This window comes from Rhopalosiphum padi, chromosome 4 (genome assembly GCF_020882245.1).
Source record: "Rhopalosiphum padi isolate XX-2018 chromosome 4, ASM2088224v1, whole genome shotgun sequence".
Lineage (NCBI taxonomy): Eukaryota > Metazoa > Arthropoda > Insecta > Hemiptera > Aphididae > Rhopalosiphum > Rhopalosiphum padi.
The window spans coordinates 49,229,425-49,243,293 of NC_083600.1; the positions used below are offsets into that span (position 1 = coordinate 49,229,425).

The 13,869-nt window shown below is 23.4% G+C and overlaps 1 protein-coding gene across 2 annotated transcripts in view; it reads left to right on the forward strand.

Annotated features, from left to right (window-relative positions):
• The window catches only part of LOC132930430 (neuropeptide F receptor-like), a 60,643-nt gene that overhangs the window by 30,010 nt on the left and 16,764 nt on the right, over positions 1-13,869 (forward strand). The window contains exon 1 of one of the 2 annotated variants that reach the window (XM_060996305.1): positions 2,210-2,360. The exons of the other annotated variant lie outside the window; for it this stretch is intronic. The gene's annotated coding sequence lies outside the window, so the exon portion shown is untranslated. Of the gene's footprint in view, positions 1-2,209; positions 2,361-13,869 lie in introns of those variants that run through there. 2 annotated transcript variants of the gene reach the window in all.

Consider the following 13,869-nt stretch of genomic DNA (forward strand, 5'->3'; position numbering starts at 1 on the left):
ACAACGTTATGAACCATGTAACTATAATAATATTCACGGATGTTACAGTATGTGGTTAAAATAAAACTGCTTATATCACACTACTAAAGTTTCCCATTTCACGTGTATACGTGAAATTTACATTTATCGTGGTATACAAAAACTGTTTACTAATCAAATCTATGTACAACACGTGTGTTACTATTTACATATATTAGTTGATTAATGTTTAAAATATTCTATATTCACTTATTTACGAGTAAATTTATTGTGGGGATTTATTTATTTATTTATTTATTTATTTGTATATAAATATATTCTCTGATGGAAAAGTATGTCTTTTTAGATTTTATAATATTGTGAACCTAAATTTGATAATATATATTACTTCTTTGTATAATATTTTAATATAATACATTTTTAAAAACTAATATAAAATACGAAGTTTAAAACCAAATATAAATATTCTATGCTTTGTAACAAAGAAAAAACAAATAGGAAAAATTACTTAAAATTCAATTATTGCTATCTACGAAAAAAAAAATATTTATTTAGTAACCTAAATGCAATATATTTTTTTCTAATATTTAATAGGAAAGAGTATGTAATTATTATTTTTTATTTTATTAAAAAATTAAATTTATTTTATGAATTTCACGAATTTTTTACAATGTAATAACAATATTTCATCATACCATAGTTAAGATATAAATATATAATTATTAATACAAATAGTTATACTGTAAGAACTGTTGCTTCTTGTTTTAATATCATCGTTATTTAATTGCACACGAATACTTCTCATGTATTCAAAAATATTATTAACATTCCATTTAATAATAGGTATTTGTCTTACGACATTATTAACCGTGTTACATGCACAAGCAACAGAAATTATTTCTATCTTCAAAATATAATAAGTACCTAACAAAATAAAAAAATAGAAATACCAAACATTACAATTTAGATTTGTACTTTGCATAAATTGTTGGATGATAAATAAATATATTTATGGAATATTGATAACTTACTTAAATGGATTTATTATGAAACATAAAATATATACATTATTTCCATAGTAGTATATCTATCGATTTAAAACGACAAATTTGAACAGTTTTTTATATTTATAGTTAATAATAGTGACAGCTCGCTTGCCGTAGTAAATAAATATAGTTATGTCAATAACATATTAATAATTTATTTACTTTTAAGTTTTAATTATTCATATACAACTATATATATATTTAAATAAATTCAAACGTAAATAAAATTTATAAAGATTTTCAAAACACAATTTATTAAGTCAATTATCAAATCATATTTTATAATTTATAAATTTATTATAAACCTTACTTGTATATTAAATGTTTACAATAATGATTGCATTTCAGATTTTTCTATATTCCATAAATACTAAATTTTAAATAAGTAGTTAATAATTGTATCATTAATATCAACGAATTTCTGGTAAGTACATCACTCCGCTTTTTTAAACTTCGAGTGATAATAAAAGCAATTTTTCAATAAAAAAAAACTTAAACCAACAAAGTTTATTTTAAATTTGAGTTTCGATATTTTGAGTTTTTATTTAAATGAAACATGTCATTAGTATTATATCAGTATAAAAAATATAATTTATTTGTTTAAAATATTTTTTATATTCAACAGTTTATATTTTTCAAAAAAAAATATATAATATTTAGCATGATACCTAATTAAAAATAAATACGTTTATATAAAACATAATAATACAACATTTCAAGAATTTATCTGTTTTGGTCTAATTATATAGACTTTAATAAATAAACAATCATTAGTAAAATAAATACTATACTGTGTAATTAAAAATGTGAATATTTTTCACTAATGTGTTAATTAAAATCAATTATGATCGACACGAAATTAATTCTATACAAATCCAATTTGTTATCAAAATTATAAGTTAAATTATGTTAAGAAGTTATTATACTTATTAAGTACTTGGATCAAAGGATTATCAATTAACCGTCATTTATACGTATTGTTATTGATAATAGACTATGTAATATAATATAAACATATATGAATTTTAGAACGAAAAAAAGTACTTATATTGATAAATCATATGCTGTAATAAAACAGAAGTGCGATTTAAAATCATCTTTCTTATATGTAATATTTAATACGTTTCTATTAACTAAAATAATTATGTTTTACATATTGACCTATTAATCTATAACTACACTTTCAATTTATTACATTTCAATTATTTTTTTAAATTAAATAAATGAGTTTTTTTCAATTTCAAATACTAAAAAACAAAATTAAAAATATTTATGATTTCTTTATCTTACATATTAGTTAAGACGTCAACATTTTACTCAATTTGTGGGTATCAAGTAAGATAATTTTTTAAGATTTAAATATAATATAATATATAATATGTTAAAACTCCATAGGTAAATATATATTACTCCACGATAAATATATACTAAGAACTTTCATAGAATATTACGTTTGCTTAGTATATTATGAGAATTTCTATCACTAATGTAATAATTAATATTTATATGTATCATAAAAAGTAAATACCTACTAACCTATTATTAGAATGTATTTTAAAATATATACATGTTTTGTATAGCTGTACGAAGGGTTAAAATATCTAATACATAGTTTCCCAATTTTTTTTTTACTCAACGCCCCTTTTGATGTTCATAAATCTTACATCACCCGTGATAAAATTTTAAAAAATTTTAATCTATGTGACAACTTAAGTTAGAGTGGTTTCGAAAAGTAGAAAGATTTTAAATATACAATGACAAATTAATTTATTATTGTAATATTAGTAAATATGGTATAAATACAATTGATAATATCCTAATTAGATGTATGCACCTAATTTCTCTTCAAAACTCATATTCGATACGAAATTCGTTAATAATAATTATTTATTCTAAAAATATATTATAACTACATACAGTATATTATAAGTCGTACATTGCTGTACAACATATTAACGATAATGCGACTGCTGGAGGAATGAAAAAAATTGCACAGAAATAGTCACCACCCACTTATATAATGCGATGCTCCTCAGTACAGATATACTCCTTCCCCTAGAAAGTTCTATAACTCACTTTAAGAAACACTGATATAATAATTATATAATTATATATTAAATATTAAGTACAAGTACATTCAGCTTTTCTATTAAAAAAACAGGATTCAAAACAATATGATTTATAGAAAATTTTTACAATTTATACAATTGTATTTTTAAAATTCAGATGTGAAATTTCCAGGTAGGTAGATAAATTATGCTAATAATCTAATCAATTTTAACAGTGATACATACCACAAATATTCTTAAATTTGTGATATTCACAAAAAAACAACTAATTTTTAATTTTTAAAACAAAATTAATTTATATGAGCATTAAAGTATAATGTTAATAAGAAATAAGACTTAATATATTAATGGTACTTATTATACTATAAATACTAATATATTGAACAGCGTTTAAGAAGTGTATATAGTGTATATCCACATATAAATTCCATTATTATAAGCTATTAAAGCGATGTAATGTAGGCAGTGTTCTGTCCAATTGGTTAGCAAAGTAAACGAACATTCTACAATTTAGATAAACGCAAAGTACATAATCTATAGACGTCCAGTTTTAAATCGAATTACATGTAGCTTTACGTGAAACTATCAGTGCACTTTAACTACATGGCATAGTACGGTTATACCTACATCAAAAGTATTTTCCAAAACAAAACGTATATTTAAAAAAATCAATATAGCCTAGTTTGACATACAAAAATAATGTGTTTTAACAAAATCATTTGTTTTAATTGGTACTTTGACAATAAAAAATACTATCATGGGGTAATTAATCAGAAAATACGTCTTAACATATCACACATCTAAGACAAGACGTGCCTACTACCACAACTCAAAATGTATAATTTAAAAAAAAAATCGTTTTGAAGTTTAAAGTTGAGATATTATAAAGATTTTTTTCACTTAAGTACGTACTAAAAATTAAAATAATAAATACTTACACGTATTGAAGTATTTTTTTAAAAGAAAGCCAGATATTTATGAATGTAGACTTATGCTATGGCTATCTTTAAGATATAGTAGTATAACTATACAAGCAGTGTACGCATAATTTGAAAATCTTACTTCTTCAATGACAATTATGTAACTTCTATTATTTGTATATAATATAGACAGTATTACAAATATATGATTAAAATCCAAATGATCTCGATAAAATAAAGATGACAAAAATTTAAACTAGCATCAAGAATTGACGCAATTTAACAAATTTATCAACCAATTAAACCACCCGCTGGCAGGAATATACTAAGAGTGGCCAACTTAAGCCTCGCATCTTTAAAAAATCAAAATCTACCTGTTATTATTATTATTATTTTGGTACAGATTTATAACAATTTATCATCAAATTATATAAAATTTATTTGTAAACATTTTGTACCATGGTATTGTAGTATTCATCCATGTGGTTTGCGAACATATTCATGTTGGTCACTCCTCTTACATTATATATATATAGCCGGTAATACAAATTATATGATGAAATCTGACTTTGTTAGTGCAGGTAATAGATTTGTGGTATACGGTATACGTTCAATGAAATCAGCTGTAATGAACACAACTTGCTTCAATATCGAATCAATAATCATTGTTGATAATTATTTTTTTTCTCAAAGTCAATATATTATTATTGCTAGGTAGCTAGCTTTGTATGGAAAATTGATTTATTTAATGGTTCTATAAAATTCAATGGACCAATCATGAGGCACTAAATCATGTTTAAGGTACCATTATCCCATTATTGGTTTATTAACTGTTTAGTGATTGTTGTCCGTGCAACCCAGATAATATGCATGGAATAATAAAATATACCTAAAATATCGTTTATGTTTTCAACTATTTGTATTTCAAAAACTAAATGTTTTATTAATATTATATTAAAGTTCTGGTTTTGACATATAATACGAAAATATTGTGCATTATGTATTTATATTCTAGTGGTAGGATTTTTCACCAAATTAACACAAACTTTTAACACCCTCAAAAATCCTCAGAAATCTAAAAATAGTAGGTAAGCTACATTTTGATAAAAGCACCCGATAATGTTATGATGTTAGTCTAAAAATAAATTTAATGATTTAAGTACCCAATCGTTAATATTTGTTAATGAATTAACTATAATCTAGATATTAATAAGTTCGTTGATAGTTACATGAATGAGTGAAATTATTTAACATTTTCGTAAAGAAAAAAATAAAATATATTAAAATTGACGGATTAAAATATTGCTTTTAAATATTTAAAAAAAATGATAGTAAACATTAATGTTACATCGTTAAAATATATTATGTTTGATAATTTGATAACAATAATTCACACCATAGACAATTACGCAACATTTCACTAATAATTAAACAGTTTATTAATTAATTATTCTTTTCTAAAAAATATTATATTCAACGTTAAAGACATTAAAATATTTATAATTTGTAACATAAATAATGTGACAAAATCAAGCATAATACGAAAAATAAAAATAAACATAACATCAACAAAATAATTAAATTTGAATCTGTGAAGCAACTATCTTTTAAATTCTTAACTGTAATAGTTTTATTCATTTAAAAAAAATTTGACTTTGATTACCAAAGTTTCAATTCAATTTGGCTTGATTAAAATACTATTATGTATTATTATTACACTAATCTTATTTGACTAATCTATCTAAGTATAAACCAAGTGAGAAAAATAGGAAGGAAAATACCATTATTCTCACTACTAAAAATTTAAAAATGTTCATTATATACATAGGTACCTTAAGTTGGACACAATTAACTTATATCAAAAAATACTTTAAACTCGATAGTTTACATCAAAATGTACCTATACAAAAGATACACAATTTACAGCTAATAAACAATTCTCCCAGATATCCAAATCCAAATGGTGTTTTTTTTTTTCAAAAAAACCCGAATTTGATTCAAATTAAGATTAAAAAGTTAAGGTTAACACATAATATAAATACATTTTAGAATATAAACTCAATGAAATACGTTATTATCTGCTGTTATTATCAAAGCTGTGTGTTTCCGCGAGAAATTTGATATTAGTTTACTGACAATAATAATAAATTATGAAGGTAATATTTTTATTTTATATATCCATAACATATAATACTGTCAATAACTTTGAGTTTTGGTCATCTATATTGACCCTCGTAGAGTCGTAGATATGCAAAATATTAGTGTTGGACATAAAAAATTGCTTTTTTTAAATTTAAATTTCATCAACGACGTGGTATTCCATCAAAATAGTATTTGAGATTATTTACATTCACACATACATTAGTTTAGGTACTATACCATATAAGACTGAAAAGTTTCGTTTGTATAAGTCGAATAAGTTTGTTGATATTTTACGAGTTGAATGATTCAGGTAGATAAAGATTTTAGTTTCCTGACTCTCCTTTATGTATGTGCGGCATTTGGTCAAGTTGTGTTTGACGGTTAAAGGTTTGTTCCAAAACTGGTGTATACTGTATACTAATCGTTTTTTAATCATTAGTTATTCAAAATTAAGACTATAACTTATTTAAAAAAATTTAAAGATTTATACAAAAATGTTGAATTTTTTTTAAATTTGTCGTTTATTGAGTATAAAAATATATTCCACTAAACTTATATTACACAAAGTTTACTTTAGTTATTTAACATAAATTTCAAAATAAATTTCTTTAGATTGTATTAGTTTTTACTCATAATTTTAATTCAACGTTTGCACTTGGCTTAATTCACAGTCTATTGGTAAACATTCCTATCAAGCTCAAATTATTTATCTTCAAAGAACACCATTCCCCAAGTTGTTATACCTTGAGTCGAAATAATCTGGATCTTAAATAACAGTATTATTTCAATCATATAATTTTCCGTCACGGTATGTGACTTCTTTTAAATTAGTTATAAAACATTCATTTTATCTTATATTTAAAAAAATATTCTAAATATTTTATTGACTTATATTTAGTAATGGTATAGTGTTATGTACTTAAAATATCAATATTATTTATTAAAAAATATATTTTCTCGTAGGAATATAAATCTAGTTGGAACTTTTGGAAGGTAAAAATTAAAAATGACCAGTAATATTCAAAATAATTGGGGAAAACAGGAATTTTTACGCAAAACACCAGTTTTTGACAACATAGATTTTCTTATTTTGTCGTAATTCAAAAATGAATTAGATAATTGACATTTTTATAAAATAGGTTAGGTTAAAAAAAGTAAATATTAAAATGGTAGTCTATGACACTACAAATCGACTTAGTATGGCGTTTAAGACTTTCAATTTTATATAGTAAATATATTTATTAATTTATTATATAGTTGATCTTGTACGGCGCTGCCCATTGTACAAATTAAATAATATCTGTGGATTCAACCTGTCTTAAGATTCCTTTAATAAAAACTACTCGTATTTTTAAAACATTAATTTGGATGCATTTTACCAAACTTAAATACAAGTCTAAAATTATATCAAATTATAATAACTATTTTATTTTCTGTAACCAATTGCAATCTTATTCAAACAAATATATTTTATTATGATAATAAAAATATTATTCCATTTCCATTTTCCGAAACAAAATCCCAATGGGAGCCCTCTTTTAAATTGCGTATTTTTTAAAATCCCTTCTTATTGCACATCTAGAGCATTAAAGGAACCACTAATAACAAATTCATATGTTTTGTCTTTTTTGAGAAGTAGTGATCAGTGTCTAAGTGAATACTATTTAGCTTATATAAATATTAAAATAATGAATAAATCTTAATAATATTATAAACTCAATGCTTTTCGCAAAAATTATACCAACCTACTGGCTACTGCAATACTAATAGTTAAATAAATTACTTTAATAAAAATATAAAAAAAAAACATCATGAAATACATATACTTAGTAATATAAACTGACAGATGGTATTTCTATAGTCTATTCAGAATCGTTTTTCTTATAGGTACAATGAAATATCAGTGAATTCAAATCTAACACATTCATTACAGTGATCCACTCAACGCCTATCTACTGTACACTAGAGAGAGGTACCCACTTGCCCATCACCTTCTTATACTTAATAGTTAATTACAAAATAATTTATGTATAACATGTGCTAAAGAGGGTGTCATATCCACCAAACACTGAAACGCTCCCCTTGTATACACCATTTAACGCGGTAAAAACATTTTTAATTTTTAACGCATTATGTATTGGCTCACATATTTAGACAAACAGTAAATTTAATTATTAACAACTGTGAGCAAGCGCGTTCGCATTAAAAATATATAGAAGGTATATTATTCATATGCGCATTGATGCTTAATGTTCAACACGACCGTCCGTGAAATAATAATGCAGCCTCTCCCGCGACTACGACGCGAGGATCCCGCCACGGAGTCAATAGGCGTGGTTACAGCTTGCTGTTGTAGCAATACGTCGCTTAACGCCATCTATGGAGCGTTAGATACTTTCGGTATAACGTCCTATAAATAATGTTATTCTATAAAGTTACGAATTGATTTTTAGGTAATATTACATTAATTATTCAGTATTTAGTGGAGTATATTATATATTTTTTTATCGGAAAATAAATAATCTAAGTATTCAAATTTCGATGTATGATTAATTTTTTTCTTGTATGTGTACATGGTACACATCATATTATTTTAATGTGAATATGCTACACCGAAAAGAAAAATTATCTAATAATATTATGCAATTTATAATTCATTTCTAATCACATAAACAAATTAATATTACTTTACTTACCTAAGTAATTGATAAATATTTTTTTATGCGATGAATATGTGTAAAAAGTAAGAACACTAAAAACAATATTCTACATTTCACATACTAAAATACTATTTTGTTTTATTGATCTAATTTTCAAATCTGAGAACTAAAAAATAATTAAAAATGTATAATAAATTTAATATTATGATCATTCAATGTTTTTTTAAAGAAAAATATTTTAGTGGCATGGTAGACACTTAATAATAATGTCGGTCGGCTGTCTGGTTGCTATAAATCTATTTCTACTGACAGAATTCATTATATTTTCGGATTTTAATTTAAATACCAATATTATAGTATACTTGATTTTGAAAACGAATTATTTTGTCTAAAAAAGGAAGAAACCTATTTAATTTTATGATAGGACTTTTTTCGAGAAAAATAGTTGTATCATTAAAATAATAGAAAATATACCTATTTGTCGTGTTCATGATAAAAATGTAATTACCTACCTTTTTTATTTTAGTTAATACCTACATATTTTACGTATAATAATATGTCAATAAAATGTATAATACATTAAAATACACAGCGACAGTATAATAATTTAATAAAGTATAACTTTCTATACTCTGTTTGTATATCATATAGTTTAATATACACAACATAATATATACAATAGAACTAATCGCTGATCTTATCATCACAGTCCTTGTCCCATGATGATATTGTTGAATAATGATATCGTTAAACACGATAGTTACAATCACCACAGCTATGATAAATTAAAGATACTGTGAGGAAAATATATGATTACTGCTGTCATAATGGCGCATGATAGAGCTTTCATACTGTCAAATATTCATGATAGTTTATGTAGATTTGGAGGGGGGCTTGAGTCTTACCTTAAATTATTAATTCATACACCAATAATATTTTTCTTTTTTTTTTTGGGCGAGGGAGAGGCATTAATGTATTACAATTATCTTAAAACGCCTAATTTTTGTTTAAATTGATTTTCCACTAATCCATTCTCATACATGACTTTTGTAAACATTGAGTAAGTTTATAGATTTTTTGCTTTGTTGCCCATATTAATTACTCTTAACAGTGATCAAGGATTATGTAAGATAATCGTTAATATATTTAAAGTTAAATGGTTTCAAAGAAAAAAGTTTAGGAGTTTGTTGGACCTTAAAGGTTATTTACTTTATTCAGAACTAATATTCAGACCTTATGTTATTTATTATTTATATAAATTGAGTTTTTTGATATATTAATCTTAAAAACGATTTCGGATTTATAGACGACCACATGGAATATATTAAATTTAGATAAAAGCATATATATATTTTATTTTAATTTTTAAAAAAAATATATAAGTAAGTCAAAGTATTAATGTCGGTTTGTTTTAAAATTATTTTACTTTATAACATTATATTATATAATAATATAATCTTTGTATAATATGCAATATATTCGCTACAAACTTTTTGTATTTTTATGCCATAATTTAATAAGCAAAAAATCAATTACTTAATAAGTTTTTAAACAAAATAATCATATTATAACTAATTCAATCGTTGAAAACTATTATTAAAAACTTATTGTCGCTTTAAATAAAGGACCCGGCCCATATTTCTCAACTTCAGGGTAAACTTGTTTTGAAAAATCATAAAGACAATTTGCAATGTTTTGTACGTGAATAAAAAATGGCTTTGTCGTATTTCATTTGTGGATGACAAACGAATCGTTAATTTCACAAAGATGTGTATCGTTTTATATCATTTACGTAAAGAAAAGACTTGAAGACGGTTTTGTTGTTGGCCTTCGTGCCCACTGCGGCGTTACAACTTTGTTCATAGCTTTTGTTATCGAGTTGAACGGAAACCTGAAACACTGTCAGATGTTTGTTGCACGACATGTTTTTGATTAATTTATTATTCATTTCAACAGAATTTTGACCACCACTGCAATTTTCCAATATACCGAGTACAAAAATATAAATCAAAATTAAAATGACTTTTGCAATAAACGATTATGATTAAAGAACGTGTGTGATGAACGTAATACCTAAGTCCATAAAGTATTGATAAGTACCAAATTTATTTCTAATGTTTAAATTTTAAAGTACCAAGTATCGTTTAAATTCAGAAAAATTATATTTTATTTATTTAACAATATGGGTCGTAGCCTAATTGCATAAAACAATATTATAAAATACATAATTAATAATTATAACAAGCATACTATAATATAAAAATAAATACTAAAAAAATGATGTATCTTTATTTGCCATATGTCTTATTTTAATTATTTCCTGGCTCTCTAAATAATTTCTAATACATTTAAGTATAAAAAATGAATATGTGTGGTGGACATAAATGGATGAGACTTAAAAGTTTCTAAAAGAAAGTAGTATATATTATACTCTATTATACTTAAGTCATTTGGTATTCTTCATTAAAGATTTTAAATTAGAAATTTGAATTAAAATGTAAAAGTTAACTCTTATACTAATACATGATTTTGTTACGGACGACTTCGAGAAATAAATATTTGGTATTATATAAAATCAAACACTTTTATGCAGAAAACTCTTGAATGAAAAATAAACAAAAATAAATTATACTCAATTAATCCATCTAATTAATTCAATAGTAAATATATTTTTCATAAAACAATTATCTGCTTTAAAATTCGAATCGATTTTTAAGTGTAACGGTTTATCATTGCTAATACATTTAAATACCACTCAAGTATCGCAAAATTCCTGTAAGTCATTTTCTTTCATGTTTCATTATTAAATTAAATAATGCATACATATATTAGCTTATCAAAAATTAAATTATTAATAGAATTACCTTAAATTTTAATTAAATTATAAAAAATAACATAATATAATTTAACGAACTAAGTACCTGCTACAAAATGTGCGATTGTATTTAAAAATTAATATTTATTTATTTAGTTTTTAGTAATAAATTTAATTCGATTGCTTGAAAAATACCTAAAACTGATTTTGCATAATTACATTTAATACTTCAAAATTTAAATTATGGATCCTATAAACACTATTAACTACGTATATTTTTTAAGGTGCTACGTTAATTTTAACTAAAAGGAAAAGTTAATATAATATATTTTCTATATGGAAATTATCTTTCCAAATACATTTTAGTTAAATTTAATTAACTATATTTTTTGTATAACATATTTTATACTTTAAGAACAGATGTGAAGATTTATTATATAAATCCAGCTAAAAACCTTGCTATTGGTGCAAATAAATTAATTAATTAACTAAATGCATAAAACTAATTTGTATAAATCATATTTTTATAATTTTAAACGTAAATTATTTTTAAGTAATCGCTTGATACTATGGAATCCTATTTGACACACCTGTTTTAAAGTGGATAAAATACAAAGTCAAAATCTGAGAGGTTTACTAAATTCGTGAATTTTGTTTAAAATGCCAATTGAAGAATTAATCTACCCGTACAAATGATTATGGAGATTTAAAATCTGAGCAAAATAACTCCATTGCAAATTATCTGTCGGCTTCGTGATACTAAATTGTTCTGAAGTTTTCCAAACAAATTACCTTTTTACTAATTAGCGTCTGCTTGAAAAATGGATCTAAATGACAAGTGACGATTTATTCAATAGTTTGAATTATCTACTACAGTAAGCATTGCATGCCATTACTGTATCTAAATCAAGATGAAATAATTTTCAAATAGATCTTTACAATATATAATATATGTATGTGCCATTTTTATATTAAAAACAATTTCGTATAAAAACCAATGTACGAATTCTATCGAAAAATAAATTCTATTGAATTAAAATAATAAAAATTATTATTATTATTATTATTATTATTAAAGTAAATATTAATTTAGCTAAAATTTTAATATTGTGGAAATAACTACTATACGTGTGTAACTTTACGAAAATATTATATGTTTATTTACATTCAAATATATTATGTTTTCCACGGCGCGGTCGTAATTTTTTCATAAAAATAAACTATACAGTATACAACTATAATGTTGGTTGTTAGTTAAACTAAATTAAAGTAAAAGAGATTTTTTTCATAACGTTACATAAATCTTGTTTATTTACATTTAAATTTTAACAGATTAATAGATTAAATAAATTAACTCGATAACATATTTAGTACAGTTTCTCTAGTCTATTTTAGTAAAAATAAACCACGATCGTTGTGACCACAATTTATATTTTTGGATGAAAATATAATTTGTTTGAACAGATTTCGTCACGAAACAACAAACAATAATGCATTAATGCTTCAGTATGAGAATGATGCAACAAAATAATCGTAGATATTGTAGTTTATTTAAAATCTGTACAATTCTAACAATATTTAATTGAGTTTCTAAATAGCTAGAGTAATGGTTTTTTAATTTTGGGTGTTGGACACTCTTTGTGCTTTGTTTACTCAAGCACAAGATTTAAAAAAAAATTAAAGCATTAACAAAATAACCAACAATTAATATTAACCAACATAATTAAAAATTATTGAACTTCAAAATCACTCATTTAACAATTTTTTGTAGTTCTATAGGTTTTATTTACAAACACAAATACAAAAACCCCTGTACTATATAATAAATTTCAAGTATGCATCGTCATTGAAATTTCACTGTAAAGAACATGTTAAATTTCAATTCAATTGTTAATTAAAATTATTTAGATACGAAGATCTATTCTGAGCAGAATATAGAGTATATGTGTCAATTTATATTTCTAAATATATTTTATAAATTATTTGTAAATTATTAAAAAGTAATAAATGTATGTTTATGTTAGTAATACGTTAAGTTGAACTATTTTTTTTCAAGAGATTCCAATTATTTGCTTATAACATCATGCATTCATTTTTGTAAGAAAAAATTAAAAAGAAAATTGTATTACATTTTCAAGCTTGCTGACTTAGAAACAAAAATTATATTATCGGCATAAATTCAAAAAAATTAAAAGTTTAAAATGTTAATGGAATATTATATATAAATACAATTTATAC